The sequence below is a fragment of the Octodon degus genome, unplaced genomic scaffold (assembly GCF_000260255.1).
Source record: "Octodon degus isolate 3935 unplaced genomic scaffold, OctDeg1.0 scaffold00118, whole genome shotgun sequence".
Lineage (NCBI taxonomy): Eukaryota > Metazoa > Chordata > Mammalia > Rodentia > Octodontidae > Octodon > Octodon degus.
In genome coordinates, this window is record NW_004524694.1 from 5,059,210 (window position 1) to 5,083,285 (window position 24,076).

General features: G+C 35.6%; 1 pseudogene; it reads left to right on the forward strand.

Moving 5' to 3' along the window:
- The first annotated feature begins 230 nt into the window (after positions 1 to 230).
- Positions 231 to 10,525, forward strand: LOC101565280 (annotated as a pseudogene).
- The last annotated feature ends 13,551 nt before the right edge of the window (positions 10,526 to 24,076 follow it).

The window sequence follows — 24,076 nt, forward strand, 5'->3', positions numbered from 1 at the left end:
TAGGCTATTTGCCAAGTTCATTTAAGTGATTCTTCTGTGAACTGATGTTGGGATTTGCCACTTGGCCTATGTGTTATATAGATTTACTAAAATGTTATTTCAAGCATGTAGCCCTGGAGGTTACTCAATTTAACTGTCTCACAAAGTTATAATAATTGATTATAGCGGGAGTCAAATGGATAGCGTAAGAGACTTGTAGCCATAGCTGAACTCCATTAAAAGCACTCACAATGCCGAAGTCAGCTGCTTCTGGTGGTGCCGTTCCTGTTATCATGTTGATCAAAAGGCAATGAGAAGTGACAAGCAATATCACAGGCAGTCTATAGTGAGCAAAATATGCTTCCAACACTTAAGTGACCATGGTGCTAGCCTGTTTTCATAATAGTCAAGTCTATCTGTCTTTTACAGCTTTCAGAAACAGCCCAGTGTCTTATAAGAACAAATCTTCCCCCTAAGGACTTGGAATATAAGATACTAAACTACCTGAAGGATGCAAGGAACGAAAATCTCATCTAAGGAATAGATGAAAGGAATGCACGGTCACCCACAGCACAAATTTTTCTAGTTATTTTTAAAAATATAAATAAGGATGGCAGTGATGTGAGTACATTTCATGATCCTTGTCCATGTCACATATTTTCAAGGATTTATGCATTTATGATTTTTTTCCTTTCCTGGAATGACCTCTACCTTTGTTTTCTCACTGGAAAATGCCACTTCATTTTTCTTGATTTTTTCAAAAATGTTACTTTGCTTCAATAGCTTTACCCAAACTCCTTCACTCCTAAACATAAATAATTGGCTATTTTGCTTGTAGTGTCATGTTCAATATGAACAGTATAATAATAAGATGACTCTGCCTGTAACTTAACTCATAGCTTACTCATCTGATACGAATTGAACTTAATCTCAAACCTAATTACACTTTCTGTTTAACACATTATGTATAATCTCTCTGTGTCTGTCTTTCTGTCTCTCTCCCTCCGTCCCTCTCTCTCTGTCTCTCTGTCTCTGTCTGTCCCTGTCTCTATCTCTCTCTGTCTCTCTCAGAAAGAAGTGTATATACTGTTAATCATTGTATTCTATGTCTCATATTTGATTATTTTTGTAACTCTCACCAACATCTCATTAAAAATCAGTTCTAAAGCTTTAACCTTCACAGAGTTCTTCAGTTGTGCTGCCAGCCTCAGGGGTCCGTGGGCTTGCCGCAGACTTCCTTTCCAGCTGGGCTGGCTGCTTGGAATTGTCTCTCTCTTTCCTCCACTGCTTTGTCAAAATTATTATTATTTTAAATTAAAAACTCAGTTGATGACATTTTATTAAGTAAAAAATGTAATATGAAATTCTGTGTGTACTCCTTATTGATTTAAGAATTTTTTTCCTTAAAAAGTAATAGATATTCTTGCACAGATTTAACCAAATCTCTCTCTTTTATTCATTATAGTTCTAGTCCTGTCCCTATATCATTATTCGATAAAATCCATGCTCATGCATGTATTCAGAAAATATTTATTAAATATATATTACATTTTGAGCACTATTAGGTGCAGAAGCTAAAACAGTAAACCTGATCTACAAACCAACATTATGTCATTATTCCTCGCTTTCCTTCAAATTCCACTAAAATGTGGCCTGCCTTCCAGCTTAGTTCTTCTTTGATGCCTTGTTTAACATTTCACTCCACAAAACTATTTCTTTTGTCTTTGCAGAGTAGCTTTTTCCTCAGTGGCTTTAATTCTGAATCTCCTGTATATTCTGTTCCTCCACTAGAACACAGGCTCAAGAGCACTGATTTTTTCTTAGAAATAAGTGAAGATAGTAAACAGCTGTAATGTGCGAATGACATCCAAAAGGAAATTAAATCTTAAATAATTCAGCCCAGTACTTTATGGTCTCATTACTGCTGTATAGAGATTGTTTTCCCCACTTGCAATCCTGAATGATCTCAAATTTATTTTATTAACAAGGTAGAATATTTATGTAGCTGTGCAAATCCCATTTTCCATAATATGATCACATTTTTATTTTAGTGGTACTAGAGATTGAACTGAGGGCTTTCACACGTAGCTACTTCCCTGCCCCTGTTATACTTTTCCTCTGAGATAGGGTCTCGCTAACTTGCTAAATTGTCAATGCTGAGTTGGCACACGTAGTCCTCCTTCCGCAGCCTGCAGGGTGCTGAAATTGTAGGCATGTACCACTACGCTTGGGATGAATCATCATTTTTAATTGTTAATCCCTAGTCAGTGTCTGCTATTTGAAACCCTTTCTGCCATTTCTGCTAAAACCATTTTCTTACTTCTCTGTGGTCTAAAGAATACATAATTTCCACGAAAGTATATACCACATTGCACGGATACTCATTATTATAGAACATTAAGTAGGAGAGGAAAGATGTCTTAGTTTTACTTCATGATCTTGAGACACAATACCCACCATCCAGAACTGAAAGGAGGAGGTGTTTAACTCACCATTTGTGGGGTTTTAGTCCATAGTCAGTTGGCTGCAGCGCAGGCAGAGGGCCATGGCAGAGGAGGCAGAGTCCATATCCCGCAGACAGGAAACAGTCCGCTTGTCTTCCTTCAGTCTGTTTAGATTCCATCTGTGCCACAAGCCCGTCGGGTGGCACCACCACACGCAGGGCAGGGCTCCTAGCTCTAGGAAATCCATTCAGCAGCACCCAGATTTTTGTGCTACTTCAACCACTGGAGTAACGCAGTTACTACACACTCTATATCCAGCCATCTCTGAAGAGCTCCACCTATGAGGACATGAGGGGACATCTAGACACAAGAACTAACAACTTCTAATCTCTCTTTGCATTTCTAAGGAAATTAGACAGGTCTACAATCCCACATAGATTTCATCGTACTGCCTAGATTTCAAAAGACAAGATAACAAAGGTCATTAAATGTCAAATAAAAGCAGACCTCTCCTGGTAAAATGTTTTATACATTTAGGATCCACACTAGCATCGTAGAAACTCACAGATTTAAGTGGACTTAAATATAATTTTACACTGCATTAAAATTATATATTCTTTTTATAATATAAAAGAGATATTCCCAAACTTTGATAAATAAAATAATAAAATAATTTCAAAGAATAAAACTTAAGGGAAACATATGTAACAACAGTCACTTATCTTTACCACATAAATTTTTGAAGCACAGGTGCAGAGCTGCTTAGCATTAACAAATCATGTTTTGATGTATAAATTTGTGATAGTTGCCAACAACATAGAAAATATTATAATAGTAATTGAAGTCACAAATGGAATGTTCTTTTCCCCCAAATTTCACTCATTAATTTGATAATTTCCTAATGTGGTGAATGCATCTACTGTGAATTACAACATCATAGACCAATTTGTACTTTTCAAATGTTAATACCTCATTTCCATTGAGATTTTTGTTTAAAGAAAAAGTATAAAATGAAATATGACAGTTAATAATTCATTTTTGTTTCAAATTTGCACATTTCAATAGAATTGACATGTTTAATTAAAGTTCTTATCACATTTATGAGCCTTAACTATAAGCACCCTTTGGCAGTTTTTCCACATAGAAGAAAGGAATATTTCGAGCAGCATTTTCTTACATTTTAGGGACACGGAGCTTTCTTTTGTAAGTACAGCATTCCAGACTATGTACTTCATATTGTGATTCAGTGGATTCATCTTGCAAACCTGAAATCAATATTTTAACGAGCTTCCTGTGGGTCTCTGATTCAGATGCCAGTGGGCCACCAATTATGCACTGAGAAAGCTGGCCTGTAGTGATGGCTGCCTAATTGGTGAATACTCAAGAGAACCGGATGCAATGTTGGCCTTCACATAGAGGCAAGACAACTTCCGTGATACGAAATGCTTTCAGTCAACTATTTGTTATTCATGACGGAGCTGTAGGGCACTGAGGAAAGCACACTTTTTCTCCTTTTCTAAAGTGTATGTATAAAGAGTAAATTGATGTTGTGAACTCAGCTATCTTCTGCTATAGAAATTTAGGAAAATTTACACATTTCTTCTTGAAAGTAAGACATAATACAAACTAAAAAGAAAATAACAGTACATAATTATATTGGAAGTAAAGGGCACTCATATAATTACAAAAACTGAAATATAAGCAGTCCATATCATAGTATCGGTACAGGTAAAAAATTGGTTACACAGTTAAAATGTATTTTCCAATAAAAATGACCTTGAAAATAAACAGAAACAAATAAACAAGTAAAATTTGAATTACAATAATACAGATAAATTCCTAAACGTCTAGAACTAGTGGATATTAACTAGCATCTGTAGGCCTTTCTCTATGTCAGAATAAGTCTATTGCCATGAATAAGTCCTTTTAGAAATTAACTCAATTAATTCTCATTGTTGTTCTAGGCAATAGGAATTATTATTGTCTTTACGATAAGGAAATTGAAGCACGAGCTGGCTGTTTCTGCAGTTCACACATCTCTTTACAGGATAGTCAGACAATAGTTCAGCTCATGATGATTTTTTTTAACTGTATTTGGTTGTTGTAGGGTCTACACAGCTCCGTCTCACAGTGATCCTCCTGTTTTCAGCCTCCCCAGAGCCTGGATCACAGGTGTGCGCTCTATGCCCAGGGCTGGTGCAGCATGTGGTGCTGGGGATTGAACCATGGTCCCTGCACTTGCTAAGCTTGCCTAAATAGGCACGTTAGTCCACTGAGCTATCTTGCCAGCCCTCATGATCATTTTTTATTTATTTTTATTTTTTATTTTTTGCAGTACTGGGGATTGAACTCAGGACCCTGCGTTTGCCAAGGAAGCATTTATTCTATTGAGCTATCTCCCCATGCCCTCATAATCATTTTTAACACTGATTCAACAAATTTAAACTAAAATATATTGCCATGTATATACATTTAAAAATTAATAGTTATTTATAGGTTTTCTATAGACATTTTAAGTCTTTTGAAAATTTATAGGGCCTCGTATTGTCTGATGATTAATTTGGTTAGTTACCTAATGAAGTAATAAAATTATCACACAAACAAATTGTATCTAAAGTTCATTGTTAACTATACACATTAAAAATAGCAATAAAAACATAAAAAAGGAATCAATGAATAGTCTTCTCCTTTTCCTTCTCTTTACCCACCTTCCTGATACTTTTTGTCTTCTTTCTCCTCTCCTCCTTCCCTTCCTCCTCCTTCTTTCATGCAGTACTGGAATTGAACCTGAGGCTGAATTGCTCTGAGCTGTTTCATAGCACACATTTACTTATTCATTTATTTATTTTATTTCATTTTTTCCTTTTGATACAGACTTGCACAGATTTGCCTAGACTGAGCTTGAACTTGTGAACTTCCTTCTTCATTCTCCATCTCTGCTGGGATTGCAGGTGTGCTCCACCATGTCCAGCTAAAATGGATAAACTTGCTTTTAAAAAAATACAATAACTGAACTAAAAATATATTACCAGAAAGTTTCAATAGTAGAATTGAACTGTAGAAGAAATAATGAAAAATCCTGAATTTGGACTATTACAGGTCATGAAGGCCAATGACCAGAAAGAAGAAACAATCAAGAAGAGTGAACAAACTTTTCCAGAAATATGGAATAATATCAAGTTTGTAAATATATGCTTATGCAAGTACCCAAATGAGAGGAGACAAGAAAAGAATAATAAAATATTGTTATTATGGTTGAAACTCTAAAATTTACTAAAAAACACAATAATTTGCACAGCTGAGAATCTCACTGAAGTCCATCAGAATAAAAACAAAAGACTTGATGTGAAGACATCTCATAGTAAGTTTGTTAAGAAAGACACACAGAGAGAAAGATGGACAGATGGAGAGAGAGAGAGAGAGAGAGAGAGAGAGAGAGAGAGAGAGAGAGAGAGAACAATTTTTCATAAACAATTAAAGTCCCAATGAGCTTAATAGTTGATTTTCTTCAGATATAATAAGCACCTGAAGTAGAAAGTATATTATAAAAAAAACCCTCCTCTCAAATAAAAACCTGGCAAAATTTGATTTGGAAAATAGAGGTAGAAAAAAGAATCTAGTATTGACCAAGCATAATCGTGAGAAATAGAAATGTATTGGACAGTAAAATGATGGCTCTTGATTGAAAGATGATCCACTTTGTGACATTTCAGGAAATAACTAGAGGATATCTAAAGACATGCAGTGATAATTTTCAAAATTCTAGGTTTTCATCCCAACCATTACTAAGAGCCATAGTTAAAATAAAAGGAGTATCTGTATTTTTAGCAATGAATATTATTGTAATACACATTAACATTATTTACATTATCATTTTATTAACAAATGTTTGTATGAGAGAGGGTGATCATGCAATCAGTATATAAGCTGTGTTGCTTTTCCTTTAGCTACTAAAATAAGGAAGCAGAAACTAACAGAGGATTTTCTCCTGGGTGGCCCCATAATATCACCCACACATTGACAACTACACCACCAATATCAATGCAATAAACTCTAAAATATAAAGTTATTAAGATTAATATAATTTTCTTAATTGCACAGTCAAGAAATGTAGTGTGTTTGTAGATGAGTAAATTAGAACGAGGATAGAATAAGCTTCTTGTAAAGGTGGCAATTAAAAATGATCAGAACTGAGATTTATATCTACTTCTGGTACATTCAGAAATTATACTTTTAATTACTGTATTCTGTTCCATTTCAGCAAGTCTTATGGAGATAAAATATGAGGAAAGAAAAATTAGTACTGGAATTGTTACAGAACAATGGATTAACAAAAATGGACAAAAGAACATAAACATTACATGTTCTCATATTATTTGGTATATTAATGTTTTTATGTGAGACTCTGAATCTTTATTTCTTAATCTTGTCTTGAATATGGATTTAATGCTATTTCTCCTGTGGTCCCCATTATTTTGTTTGCTTATCATTTCTCTTTCCTCAGAACTCAGACAAATCAATTTTTCTTTAAGTGATTTATGGTATTTTCCAAGTAAACCTTCAAATAACTTATACTACTTAAAATATGTGCATGAAATAATTTTAAGTCATCCTTTGACATTATCCACTCATTTGTTGCATGAGTTAAATTGCAGTTTTAGTTGTGCTCATAGGCTTCTTGTAAAGGTAGCAATAAAGGTAGATATATGCGTGGCCATACATTCCTCATGCGTATATCTCAACTGTACAATAACAGTAGAATAATATTCCATTATTTAACTCAAAGTAAGAAATTATATGAAGAAATAAATTTGATGTTATATACTTTCAAATCACAAATGTTTTAATCTATTTGAGAATCTTTCATTTATTTTTTAATTAAAGTTAGATTTTATTGTAATATGTTCTACAACTTGAATAAAAGTCATTCATTTCATATGTTTGTGAATGTTTCCCTCTATTATAAAATACTTTAGAATTATTTATAGAATCATCTGTAAAAAATGTGTAATTATTTTTTAGGAGTGGGTGCAGTGATTAAATGTATTTTATTGAAATAATTACAAAATAGAAAATATGAATTTACCTATAAGGTGTCCATCACTGAAGTATGAGAAAATCCTCACATCATGATGAAAAGACTCTCAGAATTCTCAAACTTCGTTTTTCCTTGTTTCTTTTTTTATATTAATTTAGGGCAGGGTCTACAGGGTGTACAGGGTCTCACTATGTAGACTGGACTCAGTGATTCTCCTGTTTTCAGCCTCCCAAGTGCTGGTATTACAGGCACACACCATCACGCCCAGTCTCAATGGCCATCTCCATGCATCCCAGAGGTGAGGGCAGCAGGGCACACCAGGGATCAAACCCCGGTCGCTGTGCTCTGCCTCAGCAGGAGCTGTAGTCCATCGAGCCATCTGGCCGGCCCTCAAACTTCTTTCTGACACTGAAGATAACACAAAATAATCAGTAATTTTCTATTTAGTCAGTAATATACAATGTTAAACAGGAAAATGCTAAAGTGTTTCAATTGAAATTTGATATACTTGACATCATTTCAAGGCTATTGATCTCAAAATTAATAAGAAGTCACAAATGGTATTTACAAATAAGATATAAGTGATCTTTCTTTTGGCCATAATGATGTCAATGGCATCCATGACTAGACAAAAAGCAATGAAGACAGCATTAAAAAGAAGGTGTTAAATGATTTCACTCACACTGCTTAAAAGGGAATGAAAACTAAAAAGCAAAACCTCATTTGAAAAGCATATAATTAAAATTTTAAACTAATAATCTTGTATAAATATCAGTCATGAGACTCTCAACAAAGACAGTGTTAAAAAAAATCAGAGCAGGAAAGAAGAAAACTGGTAAATTTGCTTGTTTTGAAAAATATTATGATGAAGGCTCAAGTTCATGTTCAAACACCGAAAAGGTGAAGAACTGAACTTATTTTTCCCATAAGAAGTAAGAGAAAAACCAAATAATTGGTTCTGAGGCCCAACATTACACTTCTCAATTCATTTTTCCAGAGCTTGAATATTTTACAAGGATTTCTTTCTCTAGCTCTATTCTGCTTCTTGGTTTTCTTCCTAGGTTTGCTGCAGGTATTACTAATTTTGGGACCACGGTTACACAATTTTATGCAAATAAATAGCAAAAAAAGGCACAATGACAGATGTTTAAGGTGCTAACACAGCACTACATATTTTTTTTGACAGAGTGGCACAGCCAGAAACATCACCCTTAGGCTTGTGGTGAGGCCCTGACTCACTCAGCCAGCACAAATTTCTTTTAAGTGACCTTTTTAGTTTGATTATGAAGCAAAGTTACACCACTGATCAGATTGATTTGGGAATGCTAAATCTAAGCTTAGAGTCGTTCAACAAGGAAGGTGGAAGTGCTATTTTTATTTTTCACACTTGCATAGTTATTTACCTCTAAGTACTGACTGTATATATTTAAAGCATATGTTCACATAAAGATCTGAATGGCAAGGCATATATCTCTATGTACAAAATTATTTTTTAAAGCTAGAACCTATTCAAATGTGCATCTGCTGGTAAGTAAATTGTTTCTATCCCACACTGAGATATCTGCCAGAAATGAAAAACGTGTGAACTATTGATGTACGGAATAATATGTCAGACACTCATTAATTTCCTGTAGCTGTTATCATTAATTAGCACAAATATGGGTTTAAGGCAATAAAGATTTATTCTTTCTTATAAGCTCAGAAGTACAATATTTTTTTTAAAACTGAAATCAAGCTGTCAGCAAATCCATACACCCTCTGGATCCTCTTGCAGTAATGCATTCCTCAGCTCTTCTAAGTTCTCTAGGTGGTTACATTCCTTGACTTGCAGGTGAACCACTCCGACCTCCAATTCCTCCAATGTGTGTAGAAAATTCCTCTGCACCTTCCTTATGCAGACATTTATAGTGTCACTTATCACTTCTTTCCAAAGTCCAGGGTTGTCTCATATGAAGATTCTTAACCATGGCTGAAGAAAACCTTCACTGTATATGGTAACATTCACATGGTTTGGGGCTTAGGAGCTGATTTGGGGGCAATTTTCAGCCCACCACTCATCTCAGTTGCACTAAGTGAAAGTCAGGATCATAGCGTTGTGTACCATTTGTTTGTATCCCTATTAGCTTTTCTTGTGGACAAAACCTATAGGCAGAGGCTGGCGGTGGAGCCTGCGACTGAGGTGGGAGTGGAGCGGCGCAGCAGCTGTGGCCCACTCTTTCCTGCCCCCAGCGGTCCAGGCTCCGGTGATTAGGCTATCAGCCTTCGAACCGAAACTTGCCTCTTATTTAGTTCTGTGGAGCACGTGGCCAACAGGAGTGATGCAGAGGAAAACGACTTCGAGGGCAGAGGCTCGCTCTCAGTCCAAATCTCCAGCCGGAACCCCTACTCGTGTAAAATTGGACAGCAGGTCAGGATCTGGTAGTCCATCAAGTGCTTCCAAACTCTGAATCCCATTCTTGATCGAGATCCAAGTCTGGGTCGAGGTCAAGGAGACATTCTCATAGACGGTACACTCGATCCAGATCCCACTCTTACTCTCCTAGAAGACGCTCTCGGAGCCGGTTGTGCATCCACAAATACCCACGGCGAAGGAGCCGAAGTCACCCACCAATGTCTGGCCGGAGAAGACCTGCAGCGCGCAGGGCGAATCCAGAGTCTAATACTTGTCTTGGAGTGTTCGGCCTCAGTTTGTATACAGCACAGAGAGCTCTTCATGAAGTATGTTCTCGATGTGGACCACTGAGTGGTGTCAATGTAGTTTATGGTCATCGAACTGGGTGATCTTGAGGATTTTGCTTTTGTGTATTTGGAGAGAGTAGATGACCCAAAAGAGGCTATGGAAAGGGCAGATGGAATGGAGCTGGAGGGTAGAAGAATTCATGTGGATTATTCTAGCACCAAGGGAGAACACACACATACACCAGGCATCTACACGGGCAGACCAACTCATGGTGGCGGCGGCAATGGTGGCAGATGCCGAGATTCTTACTACGGTAGAGAAAATGATTGTGGGTATGACAGATATGAAGACTATGACTACTGTTACAGAAGATATTATAACTGATACAACTTATTATTATAGCTGATTCAGCTCACTATCAAGATATCGTCCTTACATCCCAAGATGCTATTGATAACAAAATTGTTGCAGTTAAGGACTTTTTATTCTCTAATTTCTCCTCTTCTCCTCTCCTCTCCTCTCCTCTCCTCTCCTCTCCTCTCCTCTCCTCTCCTCTCCTCTCCTCTCCTCTCCTCTCCTCTCCCTTCCCCTCTCCTCCGTTCCCCTCCCCTCCCCTCTCCTCCGTTCCCCTCCCCCTCTTAAATTCTGATTTCTCAAGCTTCTCATCCATCCTACTTTTTAAAACAATTCTTGGAATTTTGGCCCATATACATTGTCAGTTGTGTTTCTGTTTTCCACCTCTCTTATTATTATCATATACTTACTGATGTAATTTTCATTTTGATTAGTTAAACCCAGTAAATAAAAAATCCATTGTTATGCTTGGTAAATGATTTTTTTCCTTACCTTTTGGGAGGCTTACCTCCTAGCTAGTCATATGAGGGAAATCTGTGTATTATGTGTTGTACTAGGTATTGTACTAGAGATCTACATTTGGGGCTGGAGATATAACTCAGGAGCACAGTTTCTGCCTCTCTAGTGCAAGGCTGAGTTTGATTCCAAATACAAAGAAAGAATCTGCATTTATGACAGAATCGTTTTTGTTATGTTTCTAACTTTGTTTTGGGGGAGATAGTGACACGAAGTAGTTTAGTCATGTCAGGTTTGTCTAGGGTGGCACGGAATATTCACATACTTGAGTGTAGAAACTTTGAAGCTTTAGAAGAAAATGCTTGGACATTTCTTTTTAAGAATGTAATTTTGAACCTTAAAAATAAGTCACGTTTTAGAGATGAAAATCTTATGAACACCTTCAAAACATATTGTATCTTAAGAACATCATTTAACTTTACAAATTTAAAGTGTGATTTTGTGTTATAATTATTGAAGTTTAAATATTCCCTTAATCAGTAAAGGACATCCCTTATTTATTACCTAGATCAACTGTATAATTTGCTGTTAACGATATTGACACATTGGGTAAGCAGGGTGTTATATAGTGTTAGAGTCCCTAGACCATACGTGTAGGGGCAAAGTAGTGTAATAAGAGTTAATTTCTTTGAAAAAGAAAAAACAAGAAAGAAACTCAAGGGAGCTTGGGGAAGGCCAATACCTATATTGTTACTATGACAGTGCTCATGCAGCTGTACGCATTTATTAAAACTCATAGAACTATAGTTTAAAGGCTGAACTTTAATGTATATTAATTATAAGTAAGTTATGATAAAAAGGGACATAGCATGATTTTATAGAATTTAAATTGGAATTGAGTTTAGAACTTGCATACTTTTTGTCTCTTTTCTACAATATCAGGGAGATCTTCAGCCAAACATGTTTGATGTCATCCTTTAAGTTTTGACCAGCTAGCCCCATGAAATTCTCATTCCTTCTGAGATCTTAGCACTTTATTATTTTTGTTATATTTACTGTACTCTGTGCAGCTGCTACTATATTTCTTCAACAATTTTCACATCTTGAGGGTATTTTGGCTTTACAACTTGCCATGGGGAGTCATTATTATTACAAATTTCCCCGAGACCACCTGTACCTCATTCCTTCTCCTCTAACTCTTGCCTTTGAGTACAGTAACATTTGCACAAAATGCAGTAAAGATTGTATGCGTGTGCTCATGAGATATATGGGCTACTTGACATCAAATAGACCGAATTCATCTGAAATTTAAGGACAAATAAAGTCTCACAACACATAAAGGAGATGCTATAGAAGCAAAACCCAGAGGTCACATGTGACATTTGTTCCATTCAGTGCGTCATTAGGCTGTAACTTTTGGGTCTCCTGTTTTGCAGCATGTGCTCTTGCTCAGTTGCTGTGCTTGTCATGCCTGAGTTCGAGCTATCTCCCGTCATCCTCCCAACTAGCTTATATACATCTTTTCTTCCATATTCTGGCCTTCATTTGTGTTTTAACTGGAATGACATGATCTAAAAAATAAATCATATAAATATTAAGTTTTAATTTCTTAAACTTGTTCTTTTTACCTTAGAACCTTTCTGTCCTTTCTCAACAAAATCTGTGTCTAAATTACAGACTTTTATGGCATCATGTAGCTATCATTCATAGGACTTAATGGAGTTGAAACTCTCTTATTAGTTTGATGTTTATTTGGTTAAAATTTCTCCTGTATACCAAAGAGAAAGATCCATGAGTTCTGGAACTGAATTTTGATTGATTTGTTTTCTTGCCATTATATCAACCATCAATTTCTGAGTTGTCAGAATATAATGCTTTGTGTTTCATGCTTCTTCATGGTCAGTGCTTTTTAAAAAACAAACAAAAAATTACCAATTAAAATTTAAAAATGATTAAATGTTTCCTGATTAAATGTTTTTCTTTGAGTAACTGCTTTGAAGATAATGATAAACTGTGTGTTAACTCCTGCTATTATCTTATTATTTTGCTATGAAATGTTGTAAGATTTTTCATAATATGAAAAAGAAGAAGAACAAATGAATCAATCTTACTAATACTATTTCCTTAAAAATAATTAAATGGTAATCATGCCTTGGAAATCAGAATTGATGAATTATTCAGAAAAGATTTATAGGTTTAACTTTTCCAGGGCTGTTTATTTGTGTTCCAGGGAGATGTAAAATCCTAGGAGTCTTTCTCTCTTCCTTTCAGAGTAAATTTGCTTACTCCAGAAAGCCAGCTTTCCACTGCCTCCTTGGGGAAGAGGGGCAGAAGCAGACACCTGTGCAGCTTTTGTGTGAGTCTCTAACTTCTGAGATTCGTAATCCTTCCTGAACCTTTGTAGGTGGAGCATCTCCGTGGCTCACGCATTTATTTTGCTTTGTGGTGAATAGAGAAAGGGAATGTGTATTGGAGTGCTGCTGAAGTGAAGCACTGGTCCTGCTCTTAGCTAGAACGTTCGTATTTATTACACAAATATCATAAAAACACTAAGCAACATAAAAACGTATGTTCTGACAAATAGTTATATATATATATATATATATATATACACACACACACATGATATGTTTCTTATATACATACTATATTTAAGTATAGATGTTATATGTTCCAGCACATATAATTACATGCAATTGCTATGTGCCTCATAATAAAACAGAAAACTACATGCACATTTTCTTTAGGTATGTACTCATTTTATTTTTATAAGTCACTTTCATAAGCATTAAGTATCACTTAAATGTCAAGAGATTTTTGTAACTAAATGAAGAATACTTTAGTCAGACTATCTGAAATTGTTTCTTAAATAAGTTGTAATTTGAAGTGAATTCTGAACCATTCTGGCTCTAAATTTGTTATTTTCCATCTTATTCAAAAATGCATCTTTAGGGCCAGCCAAATAGCTCAGCAGATTAAAGCACCTGCAAGCAGGCACAGGATCGAACCCCTGGCCTGCCGTGCCAGCCCTGCTCCCAGGGCGCGCTGAGATGACAACTGAGACTGGCCATGGTGGCACAAGGCTGTAATCCCAGCACCTGGGAGGCTGTAAACAGGCGGATCACTATGAGTCTGATCTAGCAGTGAGACCCTGAACACCCTGTAGACCCTTCCCTAAAAATACCGAAAATAATAATAATAATGCATTTTTAAAAATTTTTAATAAAGTTTATTGGTAGAGTTTAGATATAGACAATGATCAGATTCATCACAGGCAATTTGTACCTGTACCCAATATAGCATTATTTATCTGTTTCCCCCTTTCATTCCACTCCTCTGGCTCCAACACCTCTACCCCTCCTTATTTACAAAGCTTTACTTCCATTTCATTCTTCTTTTCCCATTTTTTCTTCCCATTTTTTTTCTTTTTCTCTTCCCCTTCCTCGTTCGCCTTTCCCTTTCAACATGTCTTCCTGTTTCATCATCTCTCTTGTATGATTTCATTCTTATTTACACTTTCAGTTTCTCACACCAGGGAGACAATGGATTTTTACACATGTGTATCTATTTATTTCACTTAAGACTGTGGTCTTAGGGTCCATTCATAGAGCTCTAGATGTCTTAAGTTTATCCTTCTAATGACAGAGCAGTACTCCATTATACAGCAAATAGTGTCTTTTATTCATTCATCTGTTGATGAATATTTGGATTGTTTCCAAGATTTAACTCTTACAAACTGTGCCACCATAAACATGAGTTTATGGTGCATATATTTGTGCGTATATTTCTGCAGTATATTTTTGCTGTTGATTGATTTTTTGATAATAGTCATTTCTTTTTTTGGACTGAGATGGAATTTCAGCATTGTTTTAATTTGTACCTCTCAAGTAACCATTAATGTTGAACCTTTTTCATACACTTATTTTCCATTTTCATTTCTTCATCTGGGAAGTGTGTATTGATCTGAGTAATTAGAATCGATAAAAAATTAAAGGAATAAGGATAAGAAAGGAAGAATTTAAATTATCCTTATTTGCAGAGTACATGATATCCTACATAGCAGACACCAAAAGCTCCATCAAAACATTGAGAGAAATTGTTGACTTGAGTCTTATCGAAACTGTCCTACCAGTTTGGTTTGAAACTGTCTCATTGCTATTTGCTTCTCAATAAAATTATGGAGAAAAATGTATACAACCTGTTGTAACAAAATTACCATAGAAAATTAAAGATTATAGTCATATTTGCAATATTTCAAATAATATAACGTTCCTAGGAAAATTTATTAGGGGAATAAATAAAGATTTTACAAAATTAAAAACAAAATTAATAGAATTAATAAGCAAATTCAGTGGTACAGCTGAATACAGAATCAACCCTGAAACATAAATATCATTCCTGTACACAAATAACAAATTTACTTAGGAAGAAATTAGGGAAATTACACCATTTACAATAGCAACTCAAGGGCCGGGAAGGCGGCTCAGTGGAATAAGTGCTTCCCTGGCAAGTGCAAGGGTCTGAGTTCAGTCCCCGGTTACACACACACACACACACACACACACACACACACACACACAAAATACAATAGCAACTCAAAACTCAAAAATGAAATCCTTAGGAATCAATCCAACTAAAGAAGTAAAAGTTAACTACTTTGAAAAATACAGTACTCTGTAAAATGAAATCTAAGATGATATCAGAAAATAAAGTGATGTCCCTTGCTCTTGTGTAGGAAAAACCAATGTAGTGAAAGTGGTCATACTTCCAAAATCAATGCAATCCCAATGCAAACACCACTAACATACCTTACAGAACTGAAGAAAATAATCCTAAATTCATTTGAAACTGGAAGAGACCTAAAATGGCAGAAGCAATTCTGGGCCTCAAATACAAGCAGAGGACATACATCACAATCTCTGACATGAAATTATAACTCAGAGAAGCTCTACTAAAAATGGCATGACACTGGCAAAAAAATATAATAAATAAACACTCCTGAGCATCAGTGGAACAGATTAGAATATGCAAAAGCACCTCCAAACACACTCAGCCATCTTATCTTTGACAAAGGGGTCAAAAATGTTCACTTGAAGGAAAAAGCTCTCTTTAATATGTGGTTCTGGAAAAACTTGTTTTCCACATGTTAGACTAAAGCTAGACTGAAGTCTATCACTATGCACTAAACTAAAAATCAAAATGAATCAGTGAACTAAATACTAAAGCAGAGACACTAAACCTGTTGGCGGAGAAAATAGGTAGAACTCTTGAAGAAGTGGGTGCAGGCAAAGACTTCACAAACAACCCAGACCACGTGTGAATTACTACAAAGAATCAACAACTGTGATCTCATTTTATTAAAAAATTTATACAGGAGAAAAAAAATCAACAGAGTAAAAGGATAACACACAGAGCATGAAAATTTTTAGCCAATTGGAAACAAATAGAGAACTGAAAAATATCAAATCCCCTAAATTCAAAGACCCAATCAATAATATAACTTGGAGCTGGTTTGATGGCTCAGCAGGACAAGCACTTCCCTGGCAAGTGCAAGGGCCTGAGTTTAATCCCTAGTTCCGCCAAAAAAAATTAATATAACTTATTCTTCTGTGGACAGATATTTTATCATTGCTTCCATTTTTCACCTATTTAAGCATACTCCAAGGCAGTATATTTTGTAGGTTGGGAAACACATATTCCAACTATACTGGTGTTTACCATAACATAAATAAGATGATGTGTTTATTTTTTCCATCTCCCATATAATTGTGCATGAAAATGTTAAGAATATATAGTTATATTCCTAGAGCCATGTCCAATAGGCAAGAAAATATTATATAATATTTTACTTATTTAATAAACATTCATCAACAGCCCTTGAAGCTCCCAGTATTCCTTTAAGTCACTGCAAGACATGAGTTGTGATAGAACTTACACTACTTATGCTTAACATGAGTTTATATACCACCCTGTATATAAACTGGCATGAAGAATTACAGTATAGCCCCCGCTCACACAGCTGTTTGGAGTGCTAAATGATATGAGACACAAGAACACAGAGTTGAATATCTACAGAATTTAAGAACATCGTACTTGTTTAGCAATAACATCACTACTTTAGTAGCAAGAGTATGGTAGAGTATGTGTTTTGATGAAATAAAATTATAGTTTTGTGCAGGTGCAGTTCATGGCACTTGAACCACACTGAAGGCAGGAGCTAGAGAACAATTTAATGTAGACAGTGAAATTACAAGTGTATTTTAATGCTAAGTGAGCTGATACCACTTCATATATTTTGTGTATGTTTCTAAATATTGCCTAAATATTTATCTTTGTTGGGCTCTTTGAGGAATATAAAGCATTTTCAAGGACATACTGAAAAATTGTTTTAGATTCCTAGGTCATACTGTATAGAAAGACACGTTAGAAAAGGGGTTAAGTTAGCACCCTTTGAACTAATTGACAGCCCCTGCAGAGCCTGCTGTTTTCACTTCTTGAACACGCATTCATACCTGACAGCTCACACTTACCTCAGAGATAGAAGATGTAGCATTTTTTCGTCCATCATAATTCAGTGATATGTTGCACTAGTTGAAACATACTGACCATTTGTCAGAAGAGGAATGCCATGGTCCAGCAGCCACTGCATCTACCTTGGTGTTGGCCACTGCCTGAGTTCCATTTAGATCTCATTTTAATAACCTATAGCCTGTGAAAGAAATTAGGAAAATAAGCACATCCAATCCATTTTAAATAAGGTGTTAAAGAAAAATGTATGAAGAAAGGTGAAAATTAGTATGTCTGAACTAATAAAAATACACTGTTTTATCCTTTGTTAGTGGAACTGGAAAAAATGAATAGTCTTATGTTCTGCCTTTATAACTCTCAGGCTCTGCATTTTTTTCTTTTCCTGCACTCAGCACCTATGTGACCAAGTGTTTAGTACTGATGGGATGGCCCAAAACTTCACTTCTTAGAATTGTGGGCCTTTTCTGTTTCCACTTCTACAATTTTATGGACCAGTTAGCTGCTGAATATGGCATAATTTTAAAGGATGGTTCAGACAGTTCCTCTGGGATTTGTACTTCTTCCCCTTTTTAGTAGCTAAATTCGATATTTCATTAAAAGGTGCAAGCTAGAACACAAAAAGGAGAGGATTATCTATTTTTCTGGTGAATTTGAAGTCCATAAAGATGAAGGAACAGACTCAAGCTCCAACATAATGGGCATGTGTTAACGCCCTGTAGCAGAGACATTTTCCCATGTCTCTTACCACGATCATTGAACCAGCATAGGTAACTTTGTAGGAATACAAAACAAATGAAAGTGAAAAAAACCCCACAAAATATAGGAAGTAAAGCCATGCTGTTATGTTGAGCTGTGGGGGACTCAGGTCAACAATTTCTGACATTGCCAGTTAAACAGAAGACCCAATGCTATTATGGGCTACTGGACTCTTTTAGAATATTTTGCTGAGTTTACACACCTATAATATTCAATAATGGAACTTAGAAAAAATAGGGTATACAGATGAATGTTCATTTTGTGTCTGCGTATTCAAAGTGGTTAGGATAGATATATAGATGCATTCTCTTAATGAATAGAATGATTCGTTCTAATGGTGTTTGTAAATAGGATCTCAAGTTCGCATCTTGTACAGCAATTAACCAGTAAGAAGAATATATGCAGAGTGTTATTTTTTGAATCTGTACTTCCGATTTGATTTGAAACTGTCTCATTGCTATCTGTTTATCAATAAAATTTTGGAAGAAAAAAAATAAATAATAATAACTTGAAAAAAAGGAAAGAAAAAAAACCCAATAAATTACACATGAATCATCAGGTGAATAGTAAGATATATCTTACTTTTAATCCTTTTATTCACTCTAGACTATATGTTCTTGTTGTAGATGACAAAACCAGAGCAAAATACATATTATGTACTTTTTATTTTTGAGATAAGATCTTTCTGTTTAATCCAGGCTGGCCTTGAACTCACTATGTACCTCAGGCTGGCCTCAAACTCAGGCCAATTCTCTTGAGTCGGCCTCCTGAGTGCTGGGATCACAAGTGTGCACCACTGCCTTCAGATCAAATATGTATTTTTACTGGCACAAAAAATACATAATCTGTGGGAAATCTCTAATACTGAAAAATCTCAAAAGAATGGAGCAGAGATTAGGCATATATGGATGACTGTAATACGATCCCTAGGCTGGGTTCAAAGGACCTGTTTTTATGCATTCTAAGCTCTTCCCACAGGTCTCAACCCTTAGACATTCTGTTCTTTATTTTATTTAATTTATTTAGTTACTTATTTATTTTTGGCAGAACCGCGGATTGAACTCAGACCCTTTCTCTTGCCAGGGAAGTGCTTACTCTACTGAGCCATCTCCCTGGCTCCCATTCTGTCCTTTAGTCCAATCCCTTTCCTTATTATTATCTATTCAGATCCACCATGGTGAATTTTCATATATTAATTTACATATCTATTTCTGACTTACTCTCTGACATGAAAATTGGAAAAATATAAAGGGATATATTAAAAATTTGACAACAGTGTCTCCCTGTTTACTTCCCATCAGAATCTATTAATGGAACTCTATAACTATTACAGTTCACATTTGGCTGTTGAAAACATATATAGAAAAATATTTTGCAACCAGCTAACTTTATTCACTGTTAGCTAGTTTGAAACAAGGAATTCACAATGGTCATACTTACATGTTAGAGCAGAAGCTAGTACAGTAGCAATGTCAACTAATTTGTATGTGTGTGGGAGGATTATGTATATGTGAGTTTGTGTAGAGTTCCACTGACTACTTCTGAACACATGGCTTGATAGAACAAAAGGCCTGCTGTTTATAAAGGCAAACTCAAGTAATGGGGTCATCTAGCTTTCCACTGGAAGAAGCTCTTAGATCAAAAGTCAGCAAAATCTGTTTCTACTTCTCACAAGCAGGGCAATTGCTTGAAGAAGAAGGCATGGTTTAATTTTAAAATCTTAAAAAGTCGTTTGCTTTTATCTAAAGTCGAGGCTTGCCACACACAAAAACTAGCTTTAACATCTATCAAAGAAAGTCTTGAGGAAGTTAAATTGCTTGGGCCATGCAGGCCATTTATCCTGAACTACCTGGTAATTTTTCTCTTTCTATGGAACTCATAAAAAAATCTTGCTGTTTTGATCTTTGAGAGGTTGAAGGTTTTATTGAGTATTCTTCCTTTTAAATGTCAGAAAATATAAGTGATAGCAATTGAATGGAATCAACTAATATACTCTATTATCAACTGTCCATTGAAAATAAAGACCACTGAATTAACACGGATTTCTCCCTTTGTGATATGCATTTATCTTCTCTTGGCACTAAAATAACCCCTAGTATCTTATAATTAAATCTTATCAACCTATACCATCAATCTAAATGATCAAAATGTTTTCCTTAGGTAGGAGAAGATGATCAATTCGCCAGAAGATTAAAGTACATAATATTAGGAAATAGACATGGATACAAAACTGTATAACAAATATATATGTTAACTATGCAAGAGGAAAGAAATTAATATTCACTTTCTTATTTTGTAGGAAAAAATCTTTTTCAGATGAATACCATATAGCAGATACCAGGGCCATATTGATAATTAAAATAATGAAACCATATGTAGAACTGTATCTATAATTTGTGTCACGGCTTAAATGTTGTTAATCAAGATTCATCTGTGGCACCTGTATACTGATCAAATATATTTAATTCAGATAAAATAGATATTTAACTCTTTATACCCATATTTTTGAGGAAGAAACTAATCTATGATTTTTCAAAGGATATAAGGCTATTTCTATTGTGCTAATTTGTTGAGCAAAATAATATCCGTGAGTTTCCGATTTAGTTTTATCTAACAGAAGTAATGGACTTATGGGGCAGGAACCAATGTAAGAGTTCTACAAATGCCTGAGTATGTCTGTGGAAACTATGCATGCAACAGGAAATAAATACAAGATGGACTCTGAGAGCAACTGGACCAAGTAAAAGATAGGGTTGGGCCAAACTACACATATTATTGAGTCTTATTAGATTCTAGTCAGACAGGAAGACTGCAATGAATGCCCTGGCATATCTGCTATACTGTCAGTGGAGAGGAGAGTACAATAATCTCCAAAATGGTATGTTGTTTTATTTTCTTCACTGCACAATTATTCAGATATATTTGAGAAAACCAGCAGGAATAATTACAGAATGTATTGGTGAAGAACTTCAGAAATTTTCTCCAGAGTTCCAAACCTCTATTTCAAGGGCCTTTGAATCCCTAAATACAGTACTGGTAATCAGATAAGCATACTTGCTTGTCTTCTCAGCTAGGAAGGCTTTACTATCTCTTTTTAAAATTTTCAACTCTTAGGGCCTGGGGAGATGGCTCAGTGGAATAAGCGCTTCCCTGGCAAGCGGAAGGGCCTGAGTTCAATCCCTGGTTCCGTAAAAATAAAATAAAATAAAATAAAATAAAATAAAATAAAATAAAATAAAATAAAATAAAATAAAATAAAAAAAATTTTCAACTCTCTAGTTTGGGTACAAGAATGGAACCTGATTGACTCTATTTTAGCCATAGGACTTAACCATCAAATTCATTGCCAAATGTTCTTCAAATCAAATGTTTCCTATTACCAAATAGTCTAAGTGCCCATCATGGCAACATTATCAACATTCTTTTGATATCTCGTTTGCTAAGTGTGGAGTATAGTAATTTTCAATAGCTGGTAAGAGTTCCTACTTGGCATCAGCCACTTAAGATATCATCACCTGCAGTGGTATTATTCACTGTAACCTCTACACTGAAACAATAGACACCATATTACATTCCAAAGGGTCTGGAACATATGACATCAGTGCATGTTGTCAAAGAGTTATTCTCAGCTACCATTTAGTAAGTTCATTTTTTAATTTAAAAAAAAACTTTTGTCAAATTCATTTACTGACATGCCATTAAATCAAGGTTTTATTCAACTAAAATAAGATACTGTTGCCAATAATATGTATTAAAACTCTAAATGCATAATAAATTTACTTGTGATTATATCAATGAATTGGCTTGTATTAAATAATGCTCCAACTTGCTTTATGTAACACATCTGCGTTTCATTACGCAAATGTTTCCAAAACTGTGTCTGTATCAATAAATAAAAACAGAATTCCTTTTGTTTATCTGTCTTTACTTCTGAATTTGACTTTGGAATTTGCCCACTGCGATGTACAGGAAACTGTCCCTAGTATGATGTATATTGCAGGGAATCAGCTGTGCTGCCGGTCAATCGAGGACAAACTGAAAGTGCATGCCGCAGTTTGCCATACTACTAAATGCATAGAAGATAATGACTGCCACTCTGAGCACACCTTGTAATTGTAGAGGCCAAAAGTATCTTGTGTTGATCTCACAATGTCTCAGTGAATTTAATATTAAAATATTTATGCAAGCTTTTCTTTTCCTGAGTTGTGTGTACAAATTTTTGCATACTCTGTAAGTGTGGGGTATGTGCATAGATACAGTGTCTATGTACTAGCGAGCCAAGAGGATCCCCTGGGCACGCAATCCAGGAGGCGGGAAGGTGTAGAAGAAGAGTGATAGAGAGTGTGGCCGCAGTCAGAAGCTAAAGGCCTGGAGCTCCCCACAGAGTCACTGAGGGTGTGTGCTGTGATGAGCACAGACAATGGCTTTAGAAGAAGATGCCCCCGACCAAGCAGAAGTGAGCTGCCCAAAGGCAGACTTCTTCATGCTCCTTCCCATTTATTGCATCTGGACCACAAGGCTATGAGGCGGTATTACCCACAGAGGTGGTGCGTCTTACCCCTCAGATTCCCAGTCTTCATGCCAGTCATTTTAGGATCAAAAAATAGACACGCACAGAGACACATTTTACTAAACTGCTAGCCAGTTCTTTTTTAAAATTTTCTTTTTTTAGGTTTATTTTCTTTGTGTGTGTGTGTGTGTGTGTGTGTGTGTGTGTGTGTGTGTGTGTGTACAGGGTCTCACTACGCAGCTCAGACTCAGAGTGATCTTCCTGTTTTCTGCCATGCTAGTGCTCGGCATTTCTTAATCTGGTTAAATTTACAGCCACTAATATGAGTCACAGAAAACTACTCAACTTAGACATGTGCCACATATGCACATTTCAGATAATCACAGACATTGCATAGGACAGTGTGTCCAGAGCACTGTATCACCTGGTGGTATTACATTCCATTTTTTATTGCGCAAATATGATCTATGATGTACAGTGACCAAGTCACCCATGAACATACTTCTTCAAATGTTTCTCACTAAATGACAACCAACTGTACTACCATTCTAATTTTAAAGTCCCACTATTTTACTCAATTTCCTGAGGATTCAGTGACTTCTACATGGTCTATATTTAAGTAATGGGTTGATCTAAATTGAATTTTGAACCATCTACACTTCACAGTTATGAAAATTATATTTTATGATAGACAAAATAGTTTTTTTTTTCTATTGTCAAGAGTTTAAGACTTGGACTATGACATTTTAGTTTTTGGAGTCAACAGGCAAACAAGATGAGCTAACTTGAAGCTGCTGGCCACTGAGACTGTTTTGTGTTAACATCATCAAAAAGTTGTGAAAAGTCACAATGACAATACAATGTAAACTGAGGGGTGAAAGCGAGGCTGAAAGCAGGCTTCTTTCTGAGGACCTGCCTGTCAGGACCTGTTTGATCACTGCCACCCTACTTGTGCCTCCAGGTTTCTTCTCCCGCCTTATGAGGAAGTTCACAGATAGTGTCCCTGTGAAAGACTTAGGCCTCGAGGGTCAAAATCAGTGACAGGTTCATGTTACAAGGAGTGTTCAAAGGCGCTCTGCCTATAAGAATACAGTGACCTTAGATTACAATGTTGATAGATATTATAATTTTATCTTGATTATATTTGAACTCAATCTTTTGATCTTTGGTTATATTGGCTTGAGTAGAAGCTTAAAATTTATACGTAGATTATGTAATAAAAGAGCCAAGATATATAGTACTAATATACATATTAGTAAACAAAAATATAATTAGTACTGTTACCAAAACTTTAGTGTCAGTTTTGGACCATATATATCTAGTATACTACT